The sequence below is a fragment of the Mytilus californianus genome, unplaced genomic scaffold (genome assembly GCF_021869535.1).
Source record: "Mytilus californianus isolate M0D057914Y unplaced genomic scaffold, xbMytCali1.0.p SCAF_7, whole genome shotgun sequence".
Taxonomy (NCBI): Eukaryota; Metazoa; Mollusca; class Bivalvia; order Mytilida; family Mytilidae; genus Mytilus; species Mytilus californianus.
The window spans coordinates 107649447-107659139 of record NW_026262723.1 but is presented as its reverse complement, the minus strand read 5'-3'; the positions used below and the strand labels follow the sequence as shown (position 1 = coordinate 107659139).

The window sequence follows — 9693 nt, the reverse complement described above, 5'->3', positions numbered from 1 at the left end:
TTTTGTGCATTTATTTTTGCTAATTTTGAATAATGGACAAAAATGTGAGATTGATTATTGTGATTTAAGGAAAATCTGCATACATAAAATTGAAAATGGAAATGGGGAATACATGTATGTCAAAGAGACAACAACCCAACCAAAGAGCAGACAACAGCTGAAGGCCACTAACGGGTCTTCAACGCGGCGAGAAAATCACGCACCCGGAGGTGGTCTTCAGCTCATAAATATCATATTATATGTATCAGATATAAGAATGCAATACAGCTCTCAGTCGCATTAATAAAAACCTCACAATAAGATCTGAAAATCAGAATAAAAAGTATTGTAAGATTCTCAAAGTGTACACATGGAGTTATGAAACTTAAATTAATCATGCTAATTAAACATGTTAAAGATTGGCATACAACTTGGAGTAGCCTTATGGCATTGTATAGTGTAATGAATTCAGGGGATAATGGCACTACCTCTTTGATTTTAAAGTCCTCAGAATCAATTTTTAATATTAATATGCATACTCTTGTACAAAGGAATATGAGTATGCAATAGACATGGTCTTCAAAAATAAGAGATATTCATGCTATACATTTATGACAAGATCTTAATCAAGTATTAATTTTGGTTTTTTTAAATATTTCGGAGGTTAGTATGACGTCCTTGTTTGTGATGATGTTTTCGTTTAAAGTTGGAAAAAATTATTTGTACCAACAAAAATAAATACACGAAGTTAATCCAGAATTATGTGTTTATCATTTTTTTATGTTTAGGTTGCCAGCAAGATGAAAAGAACAATGCATTTCAAAAGTTAAAATGTGGATAAGCTGAGATACAAGGTCCTACTTTTGCAGATTTTCATATTTTGCATGAATGAATTTGAAGTTTATATCATGGAGGGCAGAGAAAGAAAACAAAACACTTAAATTTTCCTGCTTCTGAAGAATAAATGTAAAACATCTTGTTCGGTAAGTTTTATGCTCTGTTTTGATAGTGTTTGTGCATTCATCTGTCTTTCTCTAAATTGTATTCACTTAAAGTTTTTGGTTACAGTTCACCATGAACTTCAGTTAGTAACTTGTGGTTTTACATGTATATACTCAAAATTTAGTACTTTAAAATGTTCATGTATTTTTGTCGCAGAAAGCTCGACATAGGGATAGTGATCCGGCGGCGGCTGCAGCGGTGGCGTTAGCTAACTTCCTAAAAGCTTTATATTTTAGAAGGTGGAAGACCTGGATGCTTCATACTTTGTATATAGATGCCTCATGATACGAATTCTGTCTGTCACATATCTATTGTCCTTGACCTCATTTTCATGGTTCAGTGACTACTTGAAAAACAAGTTCAGATTTTTTGTAATGTTAATTTCTCTCTTATTATGAGTAATAGGATAACTATATTTGGTATGTGCGTACCTTGCAAGGTCTTCATGCTCGTCAGAGAGTTTTCGCTTGGCCTAGACCTCATTTTATGGATCAGTGGACAAGAACTTAGTCTTAGATGCATGATTCTGTACTAAGTGTCTTTTTGTTGTTTGGATGTAGAAGTACCCGGCCACGTCCACTTGTATTTGTAGTGTTTGTATTTTTATCTATCTGATGAGTTAAGCCTCTTTCAACTGATTTTTATAGTTCGTTCTTATGTTGTACTGTTACACCACTGTCCCAGGTTAGGGGGACGGTTGGGATCCCGCTAACATGTTTAACCCCGCCACATTCTGTACATGTATGTATGTGCCTGTCCCAAGTCAGGAGCCTGTAATTCAGTGGTTGTCGTTTGTTTATGTGTTACATATTTGTTTTTCGTTCATTTTTTAAAGGCAGTGCTTTAATGCCTTTCTAGTTGCCGGGTTAATCCTTCCTTCCGCGATATCCAACTTATCTACGTGGGGGGTCATTAGACTCCAAGTAGATCCGGAAATGTTGAATTCTCTCCTCTTCTTATTGCGATATAAAATGTTTTTTGTTTCATTTCATTTACATTGGGAAATAGAGAAACGATCATTGTGTTTTGTTAGTTTTAAAAACTTTTGATATATTAGTATTTTGCATTATAAGCAGTCAACCGATTGACAAACTAGAATTATTTGAATTCCGTGTGGAAAGAGCTCGGGTTAATTTCGAGTGTTATCTGCAATCTAGATGTTTATAAATCATTTCAGTCGTTGATATAATAATTAAAGGTCGACTGAACATGAATTATATTATACAATTTAAAGCGCATTTCTGTTTATGCACGTGAACCCGTCTACCGTTGTTTTCGCAGTTATATAAAGTAGCAAATTATCGTTCCTGAATAGGTGGCGCCGTGGTAGCGGATCCTGTTCCTCTTCTTCCGGTTTCTGCACTGTGCAACTATTTCAGTTATATTTTTAATTAACGATGCCAAGTACTTGTTGTTGTGTACCTGGATGTCATTTAAGAGGAGGCCATGCATTTCCAAATGACTTAAAAAGAAGGAAAAGTTGGATCAACGCCATGGCCCATACGCAGATTGGACGAGAACACGCTGATATCGTGGAGTCCATCTCAATCAGCTGTTGTTTGCAAGGCACGTTTTACTGAAAAAGACTACGTGCAGGAAACTATTCATGGTAAAACTCTATTTTCTTTGTGAAATATATAGTTATATATGTAATCTCCATGCGAATAAACCAAAGTCTGTTTACAACCGCAATTATCGTTTTAGAATAAAAGGGGGTGGGTAATTCAAGACGTCATAATTTTTTGGATTACGATTCAATGTGATCTGTTTGAGATTTTTAGGTGATTGCTACAATTATAATGATTTCTTACAAGAGGTATATCATACTGAGAATTATTTTAGCAGTAATTATGCTAATGTAGTAATGACAGGAATGCATAAGCTATGCCTCATAGACTTTCTTGAAAAATATAAATGACAATGTTAACAGGAACAAAACAATGACATGCTCTCATCTATATTATAGTTATTTAGGTACAAACAATGTACGTTTGTTGCATAAGTCTCTCATTGTTTGTCCTTTGGATTTACATAACATACATTGAATCAGGCAAACATAGTTTTATCCAGATTGTAATGAATAAATCTAGTTAATATTTCGCCAGGTAGTACAAAGTATACATTGCTAATGGAAGTTCATTTAATTATAAAAAATCTAATGTTTTATAACCTTTTTCAGGGCGCAAACCCACCATACAGAGACTTAAGTCTACTGCAATTCCCAGCCTATTTTCCTGGACCAAGCAAGAGACTGAATCGTCCGCAAAAAGAAAAATCAGGGCAGTTTCCTGTGAAAACAAAAGAACTAAACTTGATGAATATTGTAGTAGAAATCTAGAGGAAAGTTTTGATTGTAAAGTTGGTTTTCCTGAAGAAGTCATTCATACTGCAGAAAGGATTTATGACTGTCCACCACCAACTGCCGAGCTAATGTTGAGCTTCACAGATGGAATTACGCAAACACCATCAATGCCTATGTTTTCAGCAGAGAATTTTGAAATGAAGACACGTGACACAGCCATGCATTTTTATACCGGTTAAGAGTTGTATACTAAATTTTTATTTGTTTTGACCACACTTGGTCCAGCAGCACATTGTTTTAGATACATATATTTTCAAATTGATAGGGTGTCAGTTGAAAATCAGTTTTTTTATGACTTTGATGAAATTGAGGCATCATACAACCAACTTTGAACTGTCTAGATTCTAGATTGAATCTAGTGTTAAGAATATTGTGTATACATGGATTATTTTTATGTCTAAACAGTGGTGTGAGGCTAACACTTGGCCATCTAGTGGTTTAGTCAGGTATTTTTCACCATCCAACTTCAAATTAAAGTTTCCTACGACTTGGATTATTATTGACAGCACAGAATATCCCGTGATAAAACCTAAAGCTCCTAGAGCTCAGGCAACCTTTTCATCAAATAAAAACAGAAACACTGAAAATTCTTGAATGTTCGACACCTGGTGGTTTAGTCAACTATGTCTCTATGTCACATAGAGCGAATTATTGGACTTGGCAAAACATACAAAATTCTAATAAATCCTATGAATGAAACTGAAACAAAACTTTCATCTGAAATAACATTTAGTTGTTGTATGTTGTGTAATTTTAGAACTTGTATTGTGCCAAAGGATGCATAAATAAAAGTGACGCAATGAATTTTGTTCTGATATATATATATATTTACAATTACATGCACATGTAAATTGTAATGCATATAAAAATAAGGAGATGTGGTATGATATTCAGTGAGTTTATCAAACTAAAGTGCATAAGAAATGGGTTTAAGCAGTAACAGGTGTTACTGTCACCGTACAATCTCCAACAATGAGAAAAACTCATACCCTGTAAAAAATTTCAGAGATCTTACAACTAAGTTTTGTTGTCTCACCTTGACTTTGGTGAATTTTTTATATCTGTTGATGTAAATATAAAAAAGAAGATGTGGTATGATTGCCAATGAGACAACTCTCCACACATGCACAAGAGACCAAATGACACAGAAATTAACAGCTATAGGTCACAGTACGGCCTTCAACAATGAGCAAAGCCCATACCGCACAGTCAGCTATAAAAGGCCCAGAAATGACAACGTAAAACAATTCAAACAAGAAAACTAACGGCCTATTTTATGTAAAAAAATGAACAAATATAACAAATATGCAACACATAAACAAACGACAACCACTGAATTACACTTTTATAGGCTCCTGACTTGGGACAGGCACATACATGTACATACAGAATGTGGCGGGCTTAAACATGTTAGCGGGATCCCAACCCTCCCCCTAACCTGGGACAGTGGTGTAACAGTACAATATAAGAAAGAACTATAAAAATCAGTTGAAAGAGGCTAAACTCATCAGATGGATAAATACAAATACAAGTGGACGTGGTCGGGTAGTTGTACATCCAAACAACAAAAAGACACTAAGTACAAATCTGAGAGTACTCGCAGTTACTGACAGCTAGTTCAAAGCCACTAACAACTGATAAAAAAATCTTGCATCTAAGACTAAATTATCAATCCGTAAGCTCCCTTTAGAATTTTATAAATTTTAGATTTTACATTTCTGAGTTATGGGGTTTTATTCATTAAAAAAGGGGGGATTTTCCAGTTTTTGGACAACAACTCAAAAATGCTTTAAGCAGTTCACATGAAACTTTGGTGAATTATTTATAGCTATTGATGTAATCTCCCTATTGATTTTCATAAATTTCAAATATGACATTGAGAAGAAATTGAACTTTATTTGTTTATAGTCTGGCAACAGATTTATTAAGTATTGCACAACAGCACAGTGTATTGCACAACAGCAAGAAATCTTTAATTGAATATAAATTCAATTCATATAACCGATTTCAAGTTCATTGACTACATTTATTCAGAAACTATAATATGTCAAATATTTAATTACAATCCAAATTCAGACCTGTATCAAGCTTGAATATTGTGTCCATTTTTGCCCTAGCTGTTCAGGGTAGTACCTCTGCAGGTGTATCCAGCTGCGCTCAGCAAATCAGTTTATTTCTTAATTAAGAACTCCTTTTTATACAACTGCAAAAAAATTTTGTGGTCGTATATTGGTATGACGTTGGCGTCGTCGTCGGTGTCGTGATCCGAAGACACATTAGTTTTCGCACTCTAACTTTAGTTTAAGTGAATGGATCTCAATGAAATTTTAAAATAAGGTTCAATACCACAAAAGGAAAGTGGGGATTGATTTTGGGGGTTATGGTACCAACAGTTAAGGAATTAGGGGCCAAAAATAAGCATTTTTGTAACTTCCAGACATAACTTGTGTGTAAGTGTATGGATCTCACAAGGTTCCATATCACAAAGGGAATGCTGGGATTGATTTTTGGGGGTAATTGCCTCCAAATTTTAGGAATTAGGGGCCAAAAAGGGGTAAAAAACAAGCATTTTCCTAGTTTCATGACAATAACTTGTGTGCAAGTCTATGGATCTCTCTGACATTGTATCACAAAGGGAATGCTGGGATTGAATTTGGGGGTAATTGCCTCCAAATTTTAGGAATTAGGGGCCAAAAAGGGGCAAAAAAACAAGCATTTTTCTAGTTTCATGGCAATAACTTGTGTGTAAGTGTATGGATCTTTATGAAATTGTACTACAAGGTTCCATATCACAAAGGGAAAGCTGGAATAGAGTTTGGGGGTAATTGCCCAAAAAGTTTAGGAATAAGGGGCCAAAAATAAGCATTTTTCTAGTTTCCAGACAATAACTTGTGTTCAAGTGTATGGATCTCTCTGAAATTGTACTGCAAGGTACCATACCACAAAGGGAATGCTGGGATTGATTTTGGGGGTAATTGCCTCCAAATTTTAGGAATTAGGGGCCAAAAAGGGGCAAAAAACAAGCATTTTTCTAGTTTCATGGCAATAACTTGTGTGTAAGTGTATGGATCTTTATGAAATTGTACTACAAGGTTCCATATCACAAAGGGAAAGCTGGGTTTGAGTTTGTGGGTAATTGCCCTAAACGTTTAGGAATTTGGGACCAAAAAGGGGCCAAAAAACAAGCATTTTTCTAGTTTCCAGACAATAACATGTGTTCAAGTGTATGGATCTCTCTGATATTGTACTGCAAGGTACCATACCACAAAGGGAAGGCTGGGATTGAGTTTTGGGGTGATGAATCATAAGGGGGTTCAAAAAATTTGGGGGGGGGGGATTCTTTTTCCTTTTTTTTCTTTAAAATTTTCCATTTTAAATTGGTTATTTCTGATTAATTTATAAAAGCAAATAATAATGATATGGTTTGAATAGGTAAATTAAATTTTTTTAAGTATCTTAGACCACTTTCATTCTGTGTCAGAAACCTATGCTGTGTCAAATATTTAATTACAATCCAAATTCAGTGCTGAATCAAGCTTGAATGTTGTGTTCATACTTGCCCCAACTGTTCAGGGTTTGACCTCTGCGGTCGTATCAAGCTGCGCCCCAGCGGAGCATTTTATTTCATTCATAAATTACTTTATGCTTGGAAATATAATTTTGCTTGGAGTTGAAAGAGTTGACATGTTGCAATGTACATTTACTCTACATAGTTCTATGGTACCAAATCAAAAGTTTATATAAAGAAAGAAGTCAAAGGTTTCCCATCATAGTTTAGTTACATAGATTTTTTTTTGTACCTGAGGTCGTTGAATATAGATCATTATATAAATAAGGAGATGTGTTATGATTGCCAATGAAAAAACTAAGGATTTTCTTATCCAAGGAATAGATTTCCTTAGCCGTATTTGGCACAACTTTTTGGAATTTTGGGTCCTCAATGCTCTTCAACTTTGTACTTGTTTGGCTTTGTTACTATTTTGATCTGAACGTCACTGATGAGTCTTATGTAGACGAAACACACGTCTGGCGTATTAAATTATAATCCTGGTACCTTTGATAACTAATTTGACTATAAACATAGATAAAAAAGGTACAAACTGGACATAATGCACTAGTTCATAAACAAGTGAGAACAATCGCCTTCATATAGTACTCAGAATATGACATTCATAAAACTTATTCAATATCATTAGAGAACTCTAAATCTTAAATACTGAAAGCCACCTCTGATAAGTACACTGTACTATGCAAGATAATGATATAACTGGACTTAAAATACACACAACCTGTAATTAACTGCATTTACAGCGCTTTCGTGCTTTGATTGTACATAAATTAGGCCGTTAGTTTTCTCGTTTGAATTGTTTTACATTGTAATTTCGGGGCCTTTTATAGCTGACTGTGCGGTATGGGCTTTGCTCATTGTTGGTAGGCCGTACGGTGACCTATAGTTGTTAATTTCTGTGTCATTTGGTCTCTTGTGGAGAGTCGTCTCATTGGCAATCATACCACATCTTCTTTTTTATATTTAAGGTTAAGTTTTGGTGGTCAAGTCTATATCTCAGATACTATAAGCAATAGGTCTAGTATATTCGGTGTATGGAAGGACTGTAGGGTGTACATGACCAACTGAGAGGTGTCATCTGACCTTGACCTCATTTTCATGGTTCAGTGGTTATAGTTAAGTTTTTGTGATTTGGTCTGTTTTTCTTATACTGTATGCAAACGGTCTACTATATTTGGTGTATGGAATGATTGTAAGGTGTACATGTCTCGCTGGCAGGTGTCATCTGACCTTGACCTCATTTTCATGGTTCAGTAGTCAAAGTTAAATTTTTGAGTTTTGGTCTTTTTTTCTAATACTAAATGCAATAGGTCAACTATATTTGGTGTATGGAAACATTTTATGATGTACATGTCAGTCTCGCAGGTTTTTTTACCTTGACCTCATTTTCACGGTTCATTGCTCAGTGTTAAGTTTTTGTGTTTTGGTCTGTTTTTCTTAATCTATAAGCAATAGGTCAACTATATGTGTTGTATGGAAGGATTGTAAGCTGTACATGTCTGCCTGGCATGGTTCATCTGACCTTCACCTCATTTCCATGGTTCATTGGTCAATGTTTAGTTTTCTTTGTTAAGTCTGCTTCTTAGAAACTATAAGCAATAGGTCAACTGTATTTAGTATATTGAATGTTTGTAAGGTGTACATGTATTTCTTGTCGGGTTTATATGACCTTGAATTCATTTTCTTAGATCATGTTGAGTTTATGTGATAGTTGTAGTAAAGCTTTATATTTAGGACTATCAACATGATATCAATGATTAGTAAAGAAGGCGCAACATTTCAGCTTGTGCACTCTTGTTTATACATTATACACCACATTTACTGTTTTTACCCTGATTTTATGGATCACTGAACATAGAAATGTCATAATGTGAAATTATAATACATTCTTAGGTTAAAGTTTTAGGTTAAGGTACATAGCTTACCATGAAGTTGAATTTCATACACATGTTCATTATGTGGTGAACTTTTAAATTCAGTGCCAAACTAAGATTTTGAGCCTGATTACATGATTGACTAGACATTGACACATGCTAGTGTTTGCCAGGCATGGTGTCCTGTACTAGGAATTTGTCCTGTACTAAGAAATTTAATACATGTAGTACTTGCTGAGTATGGAGTTTTTGTGAAAGTTTAAAATTAGTGAGATTTTTGCGTGACATCCTGTCAACTGCTTGTTGATCATGTTTATACATGTCTTAAAATTAATATCTGACACATTGGTGTTTTGTGAACTTGGAAATAAGTTATTTGATAGAATAATAATGTTTTGAGATTATCAAAATAAAAAATATCCCATTTTTACTATTAATAATTAAGTATTAACAAAAAGAAGATTTAGGATATATGTATAACCATATATAAAAATGAGACAGCAACCGAACAACACAAAAATAAGAAAAAAAACCCAATATAATTTTTTGTATCAATGTTATAATTTCCAACATGTCAAAAGAGTTCAAGGTATTTTCTCATTGAAATAAAACACAAGTGGAACTCTTTCAGAACTTCAGATAATTTTTTGTATCAATGTTATAATTTCCAACATGTCAAAAGAGTTCAAGGTATTTTCTCATTGAAATAAAACTCAAGTGGAACTCTTTCAGAACTTCAGAAGCTTAAAGAAGTGCTGTTTCTATTGTTGGCGTTTTGTATAATATATTGCAAATTCTTGTAAAAAATGGAATGTTATTGTAATTGCCTAAAGTTTTAACATTAATCTATATATATGTATATATATAACTGGGGAAAATACCCAAATGTTTTAAAGAAGAATACATAA

General features: G+C 34.1%; 1 long non-coding RNA gene across 1 annotated transcript; it reads left to right on the top strand.

The window, feature by feature from the left end:
• The first annotated feature begins 1807 nt into the window (after positions 1 to 1807).
• LOC127707907 (uncharacterized) lies at positions 1808 to 4147 on the top strand. The gene is made up of 2 exons (XR_007985083.1): positions 1808 to 2590; positions 3161 to 4147. It is a non-coding gene; the product is annotated as an uncharacterized LOC127707907 (long non-coding RNA).
• Positions 4148 to 9693: the final 5546 nt, after the last annotated feature.